The sequence below is a fragment of the Mustelus asterias genome, chromosome 5, assembly GCF_964213995.1.
Source record: "Mustelus asterias chromosome 5, sMusAst1.hap1.1, whole genome shotgun sequence".
Lineage (NCBI taxonomy): Eukaryota > Metazoa > Chordata > Chondrichthyes > Carcharhiniformes > Triakidae > Mustelus > Mustelus asterias.
Window position 1 is genome coordinate 2,333,223 of NC_135805.1, and position 19,822 is coordinate 2,353,044.

Here is a 19,822-nt window from a genome sequence, read left to right on the forward strand (position 1 = left end):
TCCGAGGCAGCAGGAAGTGTAGACAGAGTCAATGGATGGGAAGCTGGTTTGTGTGATGGACTGGGCTTCGTTCTCAACCCTTTGTAGTTTTTTGCGGTCTTGGGCAGAGCAGGAGCCATACCAAGCTGTGATACAACCAGAAAGAATGCTTTCTATGGTGCATCTGTAAAAGTTGGTGAGAGTCATAGTGGACATAGCCTCCTGAGAAAGTAGAGGCGTTGGTGGGCTTTCTTAACTATAGCATTGACGTGGAGGGGCCAGGACAGGTTATTGGTGATCTGGACACCTAGAAACTTGAAGCTCTTGACCATTTCCACTTCATCCCTGCTGTAGACAGGGGCATGATCTCCACTAGTCTTCCTGAATTCAATTATTATCTCCTTCATTTTGTTGACATTAAGAGATTATTGTTGCCGCACCAGTACACCAGTTTCTCTCTCTCATACTCTGTCTCGTCATTGTTCGAGATCCGACCCACTACTGTGGTGTCATCAGCAAACTTGAAAATGGAGTTGGAGGGGAATTTGGCCACACAGTCATAGGTGTAAAAGGAACATAATAGAGGATTGAGAACACAGCCTTGCAGGGCACTTGTGTTGAGGCTAATCGTGGAGGAGGTGCTGTTGTCTATCCTTAATGATTACATTCTGTGTGTTAGGAAGTCTAGAATCTACTCGCAGAGGGAGGAGCCAAGCCTCAGGCCATGGAGTTTGGAGATGAGTTTTGTAGGAATAAGTGTTGAAGGTTGAGTTGTAGTCAATAAATAGGAGTCTGACATAGATGTCTTTGTTATCTAGGTGTTCCAAGGTTGAGTGCAGGGCCACGGAGATGGCGTCTGCTGTGGACCTGTTGCAGCGATAGGCAAACTGTAGTGGATCCAGGATCTGGGAGGTCAGAGTTGATTCATGCCATGACTAACCTTTCAAAGCACGACATAATGTGGAATGTCAGAGCCATCGAATGATAGTCATTAAGGCATGCTGCCTGGCTTTTCTTTGGTACCGGGATGATGGTTGTCTTCTTGAAGCAGATAAAGACCTCAGATTGGTGTAAAGAGAGTGAGTGAGTGAGGTGAGTGAGGTGAGTGAAGTAAGTGAGGTGAGTGAGTGAGTGAGGTGAGTGAGGGTGCGTGTGGGAAAGTGTAAGTGAGTGGCTGTGTGGGAGTGAGTGAGTGAGTGAGGTGAGTGAGTGAGGTGAGGTGAGTGAGGTGAGTGAGTGACTGACTGAGTGGGAGTGGGTGAGTGAGTGGCTGTGTGGGAAAGTGTAAGTGAGTGGCTGTGTGGGAGTGGGTGAGTGAGTGGCTGTGTGGGAGTGGGTGAGTGAGTGAGTGAGGTGAGTGAGTGAATGAGTGAGTGAGGTGAGTGAGGTGAGGTGAGTGAGGTGAGTGAGGTGAGTGAGTGACTGAGTGAGTGGGAGTGGGTGAGTGGGTGGGTGAGTGAGTGAGTGAGTGAGTGAGTGAGTGAGGTGAGTGAGTGAGTGAGGTGAGTGAGTGAGTGAGTGAGGTGAGTGAGTGAGGTGAGTGAGTGAGTGAGGTGAGTGAGTGAGTGAGGTGAGTGAGTGAGTGAGTGAGGTGAGTGACTGAGTGGGAGTGAGTGAGTGAGTGAGAGTGGGAGTGGGTGAGTGAGTGAGTGAGGTGAGTGAGTGACTGACTGAGTGAGTGAGGTGAGTGAGGTGAGTGAGGTGAGTGAGGTGAGTGAGGTGAGTGACTGAGTGAGTGAGGTGAGTGAGGTGAGTGAGGTGAGTGAGGTGAGTGAGGTGAGTGAGGTGAGTGACTGAGTGAGTGAGGTGAGTGAGGTGAGTGAGTGAGTGACTGAGTGAGTGAGGTGAGTGAGGTGAGTGAGGTGAGTGACTGAGTGAGTGAGGTGAGTGAGGTGAGTGAGGTGAGTGAGTGAGTGAGTGAGTGAGTGAGTGAGGTGAGTGAGGTGAGTGAGTGATTGAGTGAGTGAGAGAGTGAGTGAGTGAGTGAGGTGAGTGAGGTGAGTGAGTGACTGAGTGAGTGAGTGACTGAGTGAGTGAGGTGAGTGAGGTGAGTGAGGTGAGTGAGGTGAGTGAGTGAGGTGAGTGAGGTGAGTGAGGTGAGTGAGGTGAGTGAGTGAGTGACTGAGTGAGTGAGGTGAGTGAGGTGAGTGAGTGATTGAGTGAGTGAGTGAGTGAGGTGAGTGAGGTGAGTGAGTGACTGAGTGAGTGAGTGACTGAGTGAGTGAGTGACTGAGTGAGTGAGTGACTGAGTGAGTGAGTGAGTGAGTGGGTCTGTCTGAAAAAAGATGGGAACCCCACAAAAGTGGAAAATAGAAAAACAGCTCGGAACCAAATTTCTAATAATGAATTTATTAATTAAATTTATTAAATGAGTTTACTATAGGCCACCCAACTGCCAGTGGGAGATTGAGGAACGGATGTGTAGGCAGATTTTGGCAAGGTGTAAAAGTAACAGGGTTGTTATGATGGGTGATTTTAACTTCCCCGATATTGACTGGGACTCACTTAGTGCTAGTGGTGTCGATGGGGCAGAGTTTGTAAGGAGCATCCAGGAGGGCTTCCTGAAACAGTATGTAGATAGTCCAACTAGGGAAGGGGCCATACTGGACCTGGTATTGGGGAATGAGCCGGCCAGGTGGTCGATGTTTCAGTAGGGGAGCATGAAGGACGGAAAGGGTTAATGTTTTTTGTATTCAATGTATTTTGTACCTAAAGGGTTAATGGATTTTGTACCTAGAATGTATCACAAACATAACCCTTCATTGTGGCTAATCTCCCCTTGTTTATACTGCTTCTGGCATGAATATAAGTTATTTATTCATGGTTTCATTCTTTAACTTCATTCTTATAAAGACAGACAGCTAAATATAAATGTAATGTTTGTAAAGTCTTACCTTTTCGACAAGCTTGTGTGTGGTTTGACGAAGGAAGGCAATTACAAGATGTGGGGCATGATAACGGCCGTTTAAAGGAGGACTCCCACTGGGCCAGCTACAATTGTGCCAGCTACAATTGTGCCGGTAACTTCAAAGGAAGGGCCGTGGAAGAGCAGGAAACCTTAGACTGTATCGTGACTACAGCTGCCAGAGAACTGCTGCTTCGTGATCAAGGACTGTTGTATGGACTTTGATTCATGACCAGACCAGTGTTTGTGTCGTGACTGGGGCTGGGAGCCACAATGTATAAATGTCCAGTTTTCTTGTGTTCAGTGAGAGGTTTGGTGAATCGCTGTTAAGGTTGCCAGACCTCTCCCGCAAGCTTGTGAGAATAAACCTTAGTGTACTTTGACTCATACCAGCCTCAGAGGTAATTTTTACCGACTACAGAGCAGTTCGGGAACAGTGACCACAATTCAGTAAGCTTTAAGGTACTGATGGATAAAGATAAGTGTAGTCCTTAAGTTAAAGTGCTAAATTGGGGGAAGGCTAATTACAACAATATTAGGCAGGAACTGAAGAATGTAGATTGGGGGCAGATGTTTGAGGGCAAATCAACATCTGGCATGTGGGAGGCTTTCAAGTGTAAGTTGATTGGGATTCAGGACCGGCACATTCCTGTAAGGATGAAGGATAAATATGACAAGTTTTGGGAACCTTGGATAACAAGAGATATTGTGAGCCTAGTCAAAGAGAAAAAGGAAGCATTTGTCAAAGCCAGGAGGTTGGGAACACACGAAGCAAGTGTGGAATACAAGGAAAGTAGAAAGAAACTTAAGCAAGGAGTAAGAAGAGCTAAAAGGGGTCATGAAAAAGCATTGGCCAGCAGGATTAAGGAAAATCCCAAGGCTTTTTATCCATATATAAAGAGCAAGAGGGTAGCCAGGGAGAGGGTTGGCCCACTCAAGGACAAGGGAGGGAATCTATGCGTGGAGCCAGAGGAAATGGGCGAGGTATTAAATGAGTACTTTGCATCAGTATTCACCAAAGAGAAGGATATGGTGGATGATGAGTCTGGGAAAGGATGTGTAGATAGTTTGAGTCATGTTGAGATCAAAAAGGAGGAGATATTGGGGTTGTTGAGAAACATCAAGGTAGACAAGTCTCCAGGGCCTGATGGGATATACCCCAGAATACTGAGAGAGGCAAGAGAGGAAATTGCTGGGGCCTTGAGAGAAATCTTTGTATCCTCACTGGCTACAGGAGAGGTACACACAGTAAGGAGTCTAACAACACCAGGTTAAAGTCCAACAGGTTTATTTGGTAGCAAACGCCACTAGCTTTCGGAGCGCTGCTCCTTCGTCAGGTGAGGGGGAGTTCTGCTCTCAAACAGCAAACAAAATGGGTCCCAGAGGATTGGAGAATAGCCAATATTGTTCCATTGTTTAAGAAGGGGAGCAAGAATAATCCAGGTAATTACAGGCCGGTGAGCCTTACATCAGTGGTAGGGAAATTATTGGAGAGGATTCTTTAAAAAAACAAAGAACAAAGAACAATACAGCACAGGAACAGGCCCTTCGGCCCTCCAAGCCCGCGCCGCTCCCTGGTCCAAACGAGACCATTCTTTTGTATCCCTCCATTCCCACTCCGTTCATGTGGCTATCTAGATAAGTCTTAAACGTTCCCAGTGTGTCCGCCTCCACCACCTTGCCCGGCAGCGCATTTCAGGCCCCCACCACCCTCTGTGTAAAATATGTCCTTCTGATATCCGTGTTAAACCTCCCCCCCCTCACCTTGAACCTATGACCCCTCGTGAACGTCACCACCGATCTGGAAAAAAGCTTCCCACCGTTCACCCTATCTATGCCTTTCATAATTTTATACACCTCTATTAGGTCTCCCCTCATCCTCCATCTTTCCAGTGAGAACAACCCCAGTTTACCCAATCTCCCCTCATACCTAAGCCCTTCCATACCAGGCAACATCCTGGTAAACCTCTTCTGCACTCTCTCTAAAGCCTCCACGTCCTTCTGGTAGTGTGGCGACCAGAACCGGGCGCAGTATTCAAAATGCGGCCGAACCCACGTTCTATACAACCGCAACATCAGACCCCAACTTTTATACTCTATGCCCCGTCCTACAAAGGCAAGCATGCCATATGCCTTATTCACTACCTTCTCCACCTGTGACATCACCTTCAAGGATCTGTGGACTTGCACACTCAGGTCCCTCTGTGTATCTACACCCTTTATGGTTCTGCCATTTATCGTATAGCTCCCCCTACGTTAGTTCTACCAAAATGCATCACTTCGCATTCATCTGGATTGAACTCCATCTGCCATTTCTTTGCCCAAATTTCCAGCCTATCTATATCCTTCTGTAGCCTCTGACAATGTTCCTCACTATCTGCAAGTCCAGCCATTTTCATGTTGTCTTCAAGACAGGATTTATTCCCACTTGGAAATAAGTGGATGTATTAGTGAGAGGCAACATGGTTTTGTGAAGGGGAGGTCGTGCCTCACGAACTTGATCGGGTTTTTCGAGGAAGTGACGAAGATGATTGATGAGGGTAGGGCAGTGGATGTTGTCCACATGGGCTTCAGTAAGGCCTTTGACAAGGTCCCTCATGGCAGACTGGTGCAGAAGGTGAAGTCGCATGGGATCAGAGGTGAGCTGGCAAGGTGGATACAAAACTGGCTCGATCAAAAAAGACAGAGGGTAGCAGTGGAAGGGTGCATTTCTGAATGGAGGGCTGTGACAAGTGGTGTTCCTCAGGGATCAGTGCTGGGACCTTTGCTGTTTGTAATATATATATATAAATGATTTGGAGGAAAATGTAACTGGATTGATTCGTAAGTTTGCGGACGACACAAAGGTTGGTGGATTTGCGGATAGCGATGAGGACCATCAGAGGAAACAGCAGGATATAGATCAGTTGGAGACTTGGGCGGAGAGATGGCAGATGGAGTTTAATCCGGACAAATGTGAGGCAATGCATTTTGGAAGGTCTAATACTGATAGGAAATATACAGTAAATGGCAGAACCCTTAGGAGTATTGAAAGGCAAAGGGATCTGGGTGTACAGGTACTCAGGTCACTGAAAGTGGCAATGCAGGTGGAGAAGGTAGTCAAGAAGGCATACGGCATACTTGCCTTCATCGGCCGGGGTATTGAGTTTAAAAATTGGCAAGTCATGTTGACGCTTTATAGAACCTTGGTGAGGCCGCACTTGGAATATAGTGTTCAATTCTGGTCGCCACACTACCAGAAGGATGTGGAGGCTTTGGAGAGGGTACAGAAAAGATTTACCAGGATGTTGCCTGGTATGGAGGGCATTAGCTATGAGGAAAGGTTGGAGAAACTTGGTTTGTTCTCACTGGAACGAAGGAGGTTGAGGGGAGACCTGATAGAAGTCTACAAGATTATGAGGGGCATGGACAGAGTGGATAGTCAGAAGCTTTTTCCCAGAGTGGAAGAGTCAATTACTAGGGGGCATAGGTTTAAGGTGTGAGGGGCAAGGTTTAAAAGATATGTACGAGGCAGATTTTTTACACAGAGAGTAGTGGGTGCCTGGAACCTGTTGCCGTGGGAGGTTTTGGAAGCGGATACGGTAGTGACTTTTAAGGGGCATCTTAACAAGTGCATGAATGAGATGGGAATAGAGGGATATGGTCCCCGGATGCGTAGGGGGTTTTACTTAAGTCAGGCAGCATGGTCGGTGCAGGCTTGGAGGGCCGAAGGGCCTGTTCCTGTGCTGTAATTTTCTTTGTTCTTTGTTCTTTGAATACTCAGCATGGATTTTAAAATGGAAAGTCTTGCTTAACCAATGCCATTGAATTCTTTGAAGAGGCAACAGAGATTAAATAAGGGCAATGTGGTAGATATCATCTATCTAGATTTCTAAAAGCCTTTCGATAACATGCCATATATTGGATGAATGAGCGATCAGAGCATGTAGAGTTAATGAACAAATGAAAGAATAGAGAGCTAGCCTATAGCCTAAGAATAGAGAGTTAGTTCGTTCAACTTGTCATAGGGAAAATATCAGAAGCTGTTATTAAAGATGTTATAGCAGGGCACTTGGATAAGTTCACGGTGGTCAGGCAGAGTCAACATGGTTTTGTGAAACTTTAAATCAACCTATTGGAGTTCTTCCAGTGAGTCACATGTGTTGTGGATAAATGGGAACCGGTATCTGTACTGTACCTAGATTTGCAGAAGGAGATGAAGGGGTTACATATGGAACAGATTGGCATGGATAGAAGATTGGCTCGCTGACACGAAACGGAGTGCAAACATAAATGGATCATTTTCTGGTTGGCAAGTGGTGTGCCGGGGATTCAACTTTTTACCATTTATATAACTGACTCGGATGAGGGGATTGAAGGGATGGTTAATTAGCTGATGACACAAAGATAAGTAAGAAAGTAAGTTCTGAAGTAGACATAAGGAGACCTCAAAGCAATACAGGGGATGGTTTTCTGGCTCTTCCTGGCGGCATGGGGTAGAGTCAATGGCAATGGCAGGTTGCCTCCTGCACCGAGAAACAGGCCACAGGAGGGCCAGAAAATTCCTCCCCAACCCCCCCACCCTCTTTTGTCAGTAGGTTAAGTGAGTGGGTAAAGATCTGCTAAATGGAATATAATGTGATATTGTTCATTTTGGCAGGAGGAATAAAAAGAAACATGTTATCTAAATGGTGAGAGATTGCAGAGCTCTGAGATGGAGAAGGACTGAGGTGGTTCTTGTGCATGAATCACAAGTACAACAAGTACAGGTACAGTCATTAGGGAAGCTAATAGAATCAGGCCATGAGACCATAAGACATAGGAGCAGAATGAGGCCACTCAGCCCATCAAATCTGCTCCGCCATTCAATCATGGCTGATATTTTTCTCATCCCCATTCTCCTGCCTTTTCCCCATAACCCCTGATCCCCTTATTAATCAAGAATCTATCTATCCGTCTTAAAGACACTCAATGACCTGGCCTCCACAGCCCTCTGCGGCAAAGGGTTCCTCAGATTGACCACTCTCCGGCTGAAGAAATTCCTCTTCATCTCTGTTTTAAAGGATCGTCCCTTTAGCCTGAGGTTGTGCCCTCTGGTTCTAGTTTTTCCTACGAGTGAAAACATCCTCTCCATGTCCACTCTATCCAGGCCTCGCAGTATCTTGTAAGTTTCAGTAAGATCTCTCCTCATCCTTCTAAACTCCAATGAGTACAGACAGAGTCCTCAACCGTTCCTCATACGACAAGCTCTTCATTCCAGGGATCATTCTTGTGAACCTCTGGACCCTTTCCAAGGCCAGCACATCCTTCCTTAGATACGAGGCCCAAAACTGCTCACAATACTCCAAATGAAGTCTAACCAGAGCCATATACAGCCTCAGAAGTACATCCCTGCTGTTGTGTTCTGGCCCTCTCGATATGAATGCTAACATTGCATTTGCCTTCCTAACTGCCGACTGAACCTGCACGTTAACCTTAAGAGAACCTTGAACAATGACTCCTAAGTCCCTTTGTGCTTCTGATTTCTGAAGCATTTCCCCATTTAGAAAATAGTCTATGCCTCCATTCCTCCTTCCAAAGTGCATAACCTCACACTTCTCCACATTGTATTCCATCTGCCACTTCTTTGCCCACTCTCCAAACCTGTCCAAGTCCTTCTGCAGCCCCCCTGCTTCCTCAGTACTACCTGTCCCTCTACATATCTTTGTATCATCTGCAAACTTAGCAACAGTGCCTTCAGTTCCTTTCTCCAAATTGTTAATAGATATTGTGAAAAGCTGTGGTCCCAGCACTGACCCCTGAGGCACACCACTAATCACCGGCTGCCATCCTGAAAAGGACTCCTTAATCCCCACTGTCTGCCTTCTGCCAGTCAGCCAATCCTCTATCCATGCCAGAATCTTACCCTTAACACCATGGGCTCTTAACTTATTTAACAGTCTCCTATGCGGCACCTTGTCAAAGGCCTTCTGGAAATCTAAATAAATCACGTCCACTGGTTCTCCTCTATCTAACTTCCTTGTTACCTCCTCAAAAAATTCTAACAGATTTGTCAGACATGACCTCCCCTTGACGAAGCCGTGCTGACTCAGTCCTATTTTATCACGCACTTCCAAGTACCCTGCGATCTCATCTTTAATATTGGAATCTAAAATCTTGCTGACCGAAGTCAGGCTAACCGGCCTATAATTTCCCATCTGCTGCCTCTCTCTTAAACAGCGGTGTTACATTCGCTATTTTCCAGTCCTCTGGGACCCTCCCTGCCTCCAGTGATTGCTGAAAGATCACCACCAATGCCTCCACAATTTCCTCAGCTGTCTCTTTTAGAACCCTGGGATGTAGTCCATCCAGTCCAGGTGATTTATCCACCTTCAGACCTTTCAGTTTCCCCAGAACCTTCTCCTTAGTGATGGCCACTACACTCACCTGTGCCCCCTGACTCTCCTGGAGCTCTGGCATCCCACTGGTGTCTTCCACCATGAAGACTGATGCAAAGTAACTGTTCAGTTCCTCTGCCATTGCTTTGTTTCCTATTATTACTTCTCCAGCCTCATTTTCCAGTGGTCCCTCTCCCTTACCTTTTATATATTGAAAAAACTCTTCCTATCTTCTTTTATATTACTTGCTAGCTTACACTTGTATCTCATCTTCTCCCCCCTTATTGCTTTTTTAACTGTTCTCTGCTCGTTTTTAAAGCTTTCCCAATCCTCTGGCTTCCCACTAATCCTCGCCACTTTGTCTGCTTTTTCTTTTGCTTTTATGCTGTCCTTGACTTCCCTCGTCAGCCATGGATTCCTCTTCCTCCTCTTAGCATGTTTCCTCCTCATGTAATCCTTTATTGCAATGGGTTTGAATGTGAAAGCAGAGTGAAAGCAGAGAATTGGTGAGACCACATCTGGAGTATTTTGTACAGTATTGGTTTCCTGATATAAGGAAGAATGTAAATGCATTGTATGTAATTCAGAGAACGGCAGGGACTCGAGTTCGAATCCCGCCATGGCAGATGGTGGAATTTAGATTCAAATAAAAAAAATCTGAAATGAAGAATCTACTGATGACCATGAAACCATTGTTGATTGTTGGAAAAACCCATCTGGTTCATTAATGTCCTTTAGGGAAGGAAATCTGCCATCCTTACCTGGTCTGGCCTACATGTGACTCAAGAGCCACAGCAACGTGGTTGACTCTCAACTGCCCTCGGGCAACTAGGAATGGGCAATAAATGCTGGTAGCCAACGACACGCATGTCCCCGAATTAATAAAAAAAAGCAAAGGATTGATTAGTCAGAAAGTTCATGATGAATAATTTCCATGAATGTTTGAGTGATGAGAAAGATAAGGTTGCTGGGTCAGTGCTGTCGATGAGTTTGGAGGGTATGTTGATTGAATCTTTTCGAGCCTTGCTTATATATGTATTTATTCAGTTACTGCTGTAGGAGTGCTGCTACTTATGTTGAGAGATGTAGTCACGTCAAGTTTTGTTTTTGATCTGACTGCCTCAAATGAACTCACAAGTGAAAAGCAGGGAATAGAAAAATTATCATGCAATTGTTCAAAAGAAAAGGAGTCTCAAAATATGTTGAAAGCAGTGACCAGTTAACAAGAGGGTTTTCACCACTGATACAACAGCAAAAAGAATGCTCTTGTTATGCATCATTAGCAATTGCATTTAAAAAAAGAATTCCTGACGTTTTTCAGGAGTAATTAAATGAGAATTGCTGATCAGATTTATATTCTATATCTATAGTATCTGCAGATTTTTTTTGTAAACTGAACAAAACAAATTGTTTTCACCCAACGCTCTGGTTGACAGTTTTGCCATTTCTGAAGTGAATGCTGCAAAATTCCAAGAGCAATTAAATAGAGAGTGCTGAGAGGATAATGTAACCCGGTAACGGCAGGTTACAGCAAGGCTGCAGCTTCTGGATCAGATAGAACAAAGAACAAAGAACAAAGAACAGTACAGCACAGGAAACAGGCCCTTCGCCCCTCCAAGCCTGTGCCGCTCCTTGGTCCAACTAGACCAATCGTTTGTATCCCTCCATTCCCAGGCTGCTCATGTGACTATCCAGGTAAGTCTTAAACGATGTCAGCGTGCCTGCCTCCACCACCCTACTTGGCAGCGCATTCCAGGCCCCCACCACCCTCTGTGTAAAAAACGTCCCTCTGATGTCTGAGTTATACTTCGCCCCTCTCAGCTTGAGCCCGTGACCCCTCGTGATCGTCACCTCCGACCTGGGAAAAAGCTTCCCACTGTTCACCCTATCTATACCCTTCATAATCTTGTATACCTCTATTAGATCTCCCCTCATTCTCCGTCTTTCCAAGGAGAACAACCCCAGTCTACCCAATCTCTCCTCATAGCTAAGACCCTCCATACCAGGCAACATCCTGGTAAACCTTCTCTGCACTCTCTCCAATGCCTCCACGTCCTTCTGGTAGTGCGGCGACCAGAACTGGACGCAGTACTCCAAATGTGGCCTAACCAGCGTTCTATACAGCTGCATCATCAGACTCCAGCTTTTATACTCTATACCCCGTCCTATAAAGGCAAGCATACCATATGCCTTCTTCACCACCTTCTCCACCTGTGTTGCCACCTTCAAGGATTTGTGGACTTGCACACCTAGGTCCCTCTGTGTTTCTATACTCCTGATGACTCTGCCATTTATTGTATAACTCCTCCCTACATTATTTCTTCCAAAATGCATCACTTCGCATTTATCCGGATTAAATTCCATCTGCCACCTCTCCGCCCAATTTTCCAGCCTATCTATATCCTGCTGTATTGCCCGACAATGCTCTTCGCTATCCGCAATTCCAGCCATCTTCGTGTCATCCGCAAACTTGCTGATTACACCAGTTACACCTTCTTCCAAATCATTTATATATATCACAAATAGCAGAGGTCCTAGTACAGAGCCCTGCGGAACACCACTGGTCACAGACCTCCAGCCGGAAAAAGACCCTTCGACCACTACCCTCTGTCTCCTATGGCCAAGCCAGTTCTCCACCCATCGAGCCACTTCTCCTTGTATCCCATGAGCCTTAACCTTCTTAACCAACCTGCCATGTGGGACTTTGTCAAATGCCTTACTGAAATCCATATAGACGACATCCACGGCCCTTCCTTCATCAACCGTTTTTGTCACTTCCTCAAAAAACTCCACCAAATTTGTAAGGCACGACCTCCCTCTTACAAAACCATGCTGTCTGTCACTAATGAGATTGTTCCGTTCTAAATGCGCATACATCCTGTCTCTAAGAATCCTCTCCAACAACTTCCCTACCACGGATGTCAAGCTCACCGGCCTATAATTTCCTGGGTTATCCCTGCTACCCTTCTTAAACAACGGGACCACATTCGCTATCCTCCAATCCTCAGGGACCTCACCCGTGTCCAAAGAAGCGACAAAGATTTCCGTCAGAGGCCCAGCAATTTCACCTCTCGTCTCCCTGAGCAGTCGAGGATAGATGCCATCAGGCCCTGGGGCTTTGTCAGTTTTAATGTTCCCTAAAAAACCTAACACTTCCTCTCTTGTAATGGAGATTTTCTCTAACGGGTCAACACCTCCCTCCGAGACACTCCCGGTTAACACGCCCCTCTCCTTCGTGAATACCGATGCAAAGTATTCATTTAGGATCTCCCCTATTCCCTTGGGTTCTAAGCATAATTCCCCTCCTTTGTCCCTGAGAGGTCCGATTTTCTCCCTGACAACTCTTTTGGTCCTAATGTATGAATAGAATGCCTTAGGATTCTCCTTAATCCTGCCTGCCAAGAACATCTCGTGACCTCTTTTTGCCCTTCTAACTCCCCGTTTGAGATCTTTCCTACTCTCTCTGTATTCCTCGAGAGCTCCATCTGTTTTTAGTTGCCTGGACTTAACGTATGCCTCCCTTTTCATTTTAATCAGATCCTCAATTTCCCTGGTTATCCACGGCTCTCGAATCCTACCTTTCCTATCTTTCCTTTTTACAGGCACATGCCTATCCTGCAGCCTTATCAATAGTTCCTTAAAAGACTCCCACATGCCAGACGCGGACTTGCCCTCGAACATCCTCTCCCAATCAACATCCACCAATTCCTGCCTAATCCGGCTATAGTCAGCCTTCCCCCAATTTAGCACCCTGCCCGTAGGACAGCACTCATCCTTGTCCATTACTATCCTAAAGTTAACAGAGTTGTGGTCACTATTTGCCACATGTTCCCCTACCGAAACTTTGACGACCTGACCGGGCTCATTTCCCAGAACTAGGTCCAGTATAGCCCCCTCTCTAGTCGGGCTATCTACATACTGTTCCAAAGAACCTTCCAGTACGCATTTTACAAATTCCTCCCCGTCCGGTCCCCCAGCTCTAAGCACTTTCCAGTCTGTGCCAGGGAAATTAAAGTCCCCCACTACAACAACCCTATGTTTTCTGCACCTATCCAGAATCTCCTGACATATCCTTTCCTCCACTTCCCGTGGGCTGTTGGGTGGTCTGTAGTACACCCCCAGCATAGTGACTGCACCCTTCCTGTTTCTGAGTTCCACCCACAGCGACTCAGTACATGACCCCTCTAAGTTGTCTACCCTCTGCACCGCGGTAATATGCTCCTTAACTAATATCGCTACTCCCCCACCTTTTTTAGCCCCTCCTCTGTCTCGCCTAAAACACTTATACCCCGGAATATTCAGCTGCCAGTCCTGTCCTTCTTTTAACCAAGTTTCCGTCACCGCAACCACATCCAAATTCCGCACAAGCATTAAGGCCCTAAGTTCGTCTGTTTTACCCGTTACACTCCTCGCATTGAAGCAGATGCACTCCAGACCTCCAGGCCCAGTCAGGTCCTCCTCCTCCAGAGTGCTCCTCTGGAGGAGGAGGACCTGACTGGGCCTGGAGGTCTGGAGTGCATCTGCTTCAATGCGAGGAGTGTAACGGGTAAAACAGACGAACTTAGGGCCTTAATGCTTGTGCGGAATTTGGATGTGGTTGCTGAAACAAGGGTTTCTGAATTAAAAGCAGACAATGGGACAAGGTTCATAAACTCAGCCTCCTGATATGTTGAGTTTAATCACTTGCTGCTCTGCTTAATCAATGATGTACAGCATTGTTCACCATCCCTGTCAAGAAGCACTCTCTGGCATATACACACTCACAGGAAAGGCAGGGAATTGGAGAGTTTGTGCCTCACCCTATCTGCAGATTCTTCTATTCCTTTGCCCCTCAGATACTTAACTGGAATGATGTTATTCACTTCAACCACTCCACGAGGGAGCAAGTTTCACACTCTTAGCACTTTCTCTGAGGTTTCCTGTTGGGTTGATCAATATTTTTTCGATATATGGCACTTGTTTTGGATTTGCCACAAGCAGAAACAGCTTCTCTGTGGGTGAAGTTCAAGTAGAATGTCAGGCACTCTTCAGGAGAAAGAGAGAGGAAAATTATAGCATGAAATGCAGATAATTGGTTTAATTATCTTTTATTCAGGCTTTTGCTGTGGCTGGAGATAATGCTACCTGTGAAATAAAACATTCCTTTGACTTTTTTTGTTGGAGAGTGAGGAAGGAACATGGAACAGCACTGAATTTCAGCTTGGTTAATAGCCAGAGCATAGAAGGCCAAGAATTGAAGAATATGAACTGGCAACCTGCCAAGAGAAATAGCAACAAGTGACTCCCAGGAAATACTAGAATGGATGTGAAATCAGCAGAAAGGCACTGGCACCTCGACCCTGGCCCCTTTCCCCATCTCCACCCCATCCCAACACCTACTCCCTCACCAACAGCCACACCTACCCAAACCAAGAAGGGACATGAATGTTCTTCCTCATCAACAATGTATAGCCTGTTTAATATAGATCTCTCATAGCCAGGAAAAGGAGTGTCAGTTATGTGGATCTAGATGGACTGAATTAAGAGACGCATGCAGCATAAAAGCTCAATACATCACAACTGCCTCAAAAAGCAGGTAGAATGCTCAAGGGTGTTCTACCAAGATACCACCAACACGTCTCCTGTTCCACCAGAGGCCCAAACATCCTAGACCACTGCTACACAAATATCAAACATGTCGACCGCTCTATCGCCCGCCCACACTTTGGCCAATCAGACCACAAGGCTGTGCTCCTGCTCCCGGCTTACAAGCAAAAACTGAACCGGGAGAATCCGTTAAAGAAAGTCGTGCAATGTTGGTCTAAGAAATCGGATGATCTCCTACGGGACTGCTTCGAGTCAGTGGACTGGTCAGTATTTAAAAACTCTGCAACCAGCCTGAATGAGTACGCCACTACAGTAACTGACTTCATTAGTAACTGTGTATAAGACTGTGTAGCAAATAAGCAAATCTGTGTGTTTCCCAACTGGAAACCATAGATGAACAGGAATATCCACTGCTTGTTGAAGTCCAGGTCTGAGGCGTTCAAGTCAGGTGACTCTGACCTATACAAGAAAGCCAGATACGATCTAAGAAGATCCACCAAAGATGCCAAAAGACAGAACTGGACCAAGCTAGAGTCCCAGGCTAGTCACACCGACCCCCGCCGACTATGGCAAGGTCTGCAAGACAGAACAGGCTACAAGATGAAGGCATGTAAAATCGCTGGCACCAATGCACCTCTCCCTGATGAACTCAATCCATTCTACACCCATTTTGAGCAAGAGGTCAGTGAGAGCACGCCCTCTACCCTGGAAGCCTTGGACGAACTTGTATCCGAGGTCACCATTGCAGACGTTAGAGCAGCCTTCTCAAAGGTCAACCCACGACTGGCCCGGATCGGGTACCAGGACGAGCATTCAGATCGTGCACGGACCAGCTGGCGGGAGTATTCACAGACATTTTCAACCTTTCTTCACAACAATTTGAGGTCCCTGTCTGCTTCAAGAAGACGGCCATCATCCCTGTACCAAAGAAAGGTCAGGCAGCGTGCCTTAATGACTATCGTCCGGTGGCTCTGAAATCCATCATTATGGAGTGCTTCGTAAGGTTAGTCATGGCACGAATCAATTCCAGCATACCAGATTGCCTGGATCCACTTCAGTTCGCTACTGGCCCAACAGGTCCACAGCAGATGCAATCTCCCTGGCCCTGCATTTAACTCTAGAACATCTAGATAACAAAGACACCTATGTCAGACTCCTATTTATTGACTACAGCTCAGCCTTCAACATTATTAATCCTATAAAACTCATCTCCAAACTCCGTGGCCTGGGCCTTGGCTCCTCCCTCTGCGACTGGATCCTGATCTTCCTAACTCACAGACCACAATCAGTAAGGATAGGAAACAACAACTCCTCCACAATCATCCTCAACACCGGTGCCCCACAAGGCTGTGTTCTCAGCCCCCTACTATATTCCTTATACACCTCTGACTGTGTGACCAAATTCCCCTCCAATTCAATTTTCAAGTTTGCTGATGACACCACCGTAGTGGGTCGGATCTCAAACAATGACGAGACAGAGTACAGGAATGAGAGAGAGAATCTGGTAAACTGGTGCAGCAACAATAATCTCTCCCTCAGTGTCAACAAAACGAAGGAGATTGTCATCGACTTCAGGAAGCGTAAAGGAGAACATGCCCCTGTCTACATCAACGGGACGAAGTAGAAAGGGTCGAGAGCTTCAAGTCTTTTAGGTGTCCAGATCACCAACCACCTGTCCTCCTGGTCCCCCCATGCCGACACTATAGTGAAGAAAGCCCACCAACGCCTCTACTTTCTCAGACGCCTAAGGAAATTTGGCACCAAAAGAGAAAATGCTGGAAAATCTCAGCAGGTTTGGCAGCATCTGTAAGGAGAGAAAAGAGCTGACATTTCGAGTCCAGAAGACCCTTTGTCAAAGCTGAAATTTGGCATGTCTGCTACGACTCTCACCAACTTTTACAGATGCACCATAGAAAGCATTCTTTCTGGTTGTATCATAGCTTGGTATGGCTCCTGCTCTGTCCGCAAAAAACTATAAAGGGTCGTGAATGTAGCCCAATCTATCATGCAAACCAGCCTCCCATCCATTGACTCTGTCTACACTTCATAAGAACATAAGAGCATAAGAACTAGGAGCAGGAGTAGACCACCTGGCCCCTCGAGCCTGCTCCGCCATTCAATAAGATCGTGGCTGATCTTTTTGTGGACTCAGCTCCACTTACCCGCCCGCTCACCATAACCCTTAATTCCTTTACAGTTCAAAAATTTATCTATCCTTGCCTTAAAAACATTCAATGAGGTAGCCTCAACTGCTTCACTGGGCAGGGAATTCCACAGATTCACAACCCTTTGTGTGAAGAAGTTCCTCCTCAACTCAGTCCTAAATCTGCTTCCCCTTATTTTAAGGCCATGCCCCCGAGTTCTAGTTTCACCTGCCAGTGGAAACAACTTCCCTGCTTCTATCTTATCTATTCCCTTCATAATCTTATATGTTTCTATAAGATCTCCCCTCATTCTTCTGAATTCCAATGAGTATAGCCCCAGTCTACTCGGTCTCCCCTCATAAGCCAACCCTCTCAACGCTGGAATCAACCTCGTGAATCTCCTCTGCACCCCCTCCACTGCCAGTATATCCTTTCTCAAGTAATGAGACTAAAACTGTACACATTACTCCAGGTGTGGCCTCACCAGCACGTTATACAGCTGCAACATAAACTCGCTGTTTTTAAACTCCATCCCTCTCGCAATGAAGGACAAAATTCCATTTGCCTTCTTAATTACCTGCTGCACCTGCAAACCAACTCCTTGAGATTCCTGCACAAGGACTCCCAGGTCCCTCTGCACAGCAGCATGCTGCAATTTTTTACCATTTAAATAATAGTCCATTTTGCTGTTATTCCTACCAAAATGGATGACCTCACATTTACCAACATTGTACTCCATCTGCCAGACCCTCGCCCACTCGCTTAGACTATCTGTATCCCTTTGCAGACTTCCAGCATCCTCTGCACACTTTGCTCTGCCACCCCTTTTATTGTCATTTGCGAATTTTGACACACTGCACTTGGTCTCCAACTCCAAATCATCTATGTAAAACGTAAACAATTGCGGTCCCAACACTGGTCCCTGAGGCACACCACTAGTCACTGATCGCCAACCAGAAAAACACCCATTTACCCCCACTCTTTGCTTTCTGTTAGTTAACCAATCCTCTATCCATGCTAATACATTACCCGTAACACCGTGCACCTTTATCTTGTGTAGCAGCCTTTGGTGCGGCACCTTGTCAAACGCCTTCTGGAAATCCAGATGCACCACATCCACAGGTTCCCCATTGTCCACTGCGCATGTAATGTTCCCAAAACATTCCACCAAATTAGTCAAACATGACCTGCCCTTCATGAACCCATGCTGCATCTTACCAATGGGACAATTTATATCCAGATGTCTCGCTATTTCTTCCTTGATGATAGAGTCAAGCATTTTCCCGACTACAGAAGTTAAGCTAACCGGCCTATAGTTACCTGCCTTTTGTCTACCTCCTTTTTTAAACAGTGGCGTCACATTTGCTGTTTCCAATCTGCGGGAACCACCCCAGAGTCCAGCGAATTCTGGTAAATTACCACTAGTGCATTTGTTATTTCTCCCGCCATCTCTTTTAGTACCCTGGGATGCATTCCATCAGGACCAGGAGACTTGTCCACCTTTAGCCCCATTAACTTGCCCAACACTACCTCTTTTGGGATAATGATAGTTTCTATGTTCTCACCTGCCACAGCCTTCCTGTCATCAATTTTTGGCCTGTTATTTGTGTCTTCCACTGTGAAGACAGACACAAAATACCTGTTCAATGCCTCAGCCATTGCCTCATTTCCAGTTATTACATCCCCCTTCTCATCCTCTAAAGGACCAATGTTTACTTTAGCCACTGTTATTCGTTTTATATATTTGTTGAAACTTTTGCCGTCTGTTTTTATATTCTGAGAGAGTTTACTCTCATAATCCATCTTACTTTTTTAAATAGCTTTTATTGTGGCTTTCTGCTGATCTTGTAAAGATTTCCCAATCCTTTAATTTCCCACTAATCTTTGCCACTTAGTATGCATTTTCTTTCAATTTGATCCCTCCTTTGTTTCCTTAGATATCCATGGCTGATTATCTCCTTTTCTACAGTCCTTCCTTATCACTGGTATATACTTTTGCTGAGCACTGTGAAAGATCGCTTTGAAAGTCCTCCACTGTTCCTCAATTGTCCCACCATAAAGTTTTTGCTCCCAGTCTATCTTAGCCAACTCCTCCCTCATCCCATTGTAGTCTCCTTTGTTTAAGCACAAGACACTGGGTATTGGATTTTACCTTCTCACGCTCCATCTGTATTTTAAATTCAACCATACTGTGATCGCTTCTTCCGACAGGATCCCTAACTGTAAGATCATTAATTATTCCTGTCTCATTACACATTCCTGCTGCCTCGGCAAAGCAGCCAGCATAATTAAGGACTCCACACACCCCGGACATTCGCTCTTCCACCTTCTTCCGTCGGAAAAAAGATACAAAAGTCTGAGGACATGTACCAACTGACTCAAAAACAGCTTCTTCCCTGCCGCTGTCAGACTTTTGAATGGACCTACCTCAAATTAAGTTGATCTTTTTCTGCACCCTAGCTATGACTGTAACACTACATTTTGCACCCTCTCCTTTCCTTCCCTATGAATGGTATGCTTTGTCTGTATAGTGCGCAAGAAACAATACTTTTCACTGTATGTTAATACATGTGACAATAATAAATCAAATCAAAAAGCCGAGGTCCCTGTCTCTGAGGTCCCTGTCTCTGAGGTCCCTGTCTCTGAGGTCCCTGTCTCTGAGGTCCCTGTCTCTGAGGTCCCTGTCTCTGAGGCTCCTGTCTCTGAGGCCCCTGTCTCTGAGGTCCCTGTCTCTGAGGCTCCTGTCTCTGAGGCCCCTGTCTCTGAGGTCCCTGTCTCTGATCCCTGTCTCTGAGGTCCCTGTCTCTGAGGTCCCTGTCTCTGATCCCTGTCTCTGAGGTCCCTGTCTCTGA

At 46.0% G+C, this 19,822-nt stretch overlaps 1 protein-coding gene across 1 annotated transcript in view; it reads right to left on the minus strand.

Moving 5' to 3' along the window:
• Positions 1 to 19,822, minus strand: part of LOC144493937 (dynein axonemal heavy chain 6-like) — an 814,395-nt gene that overhangs the window by 379,692 nt on the left and 414,881 nt on the right. The gene's annotated exons all lie outside the window — the stretch shown is intronic.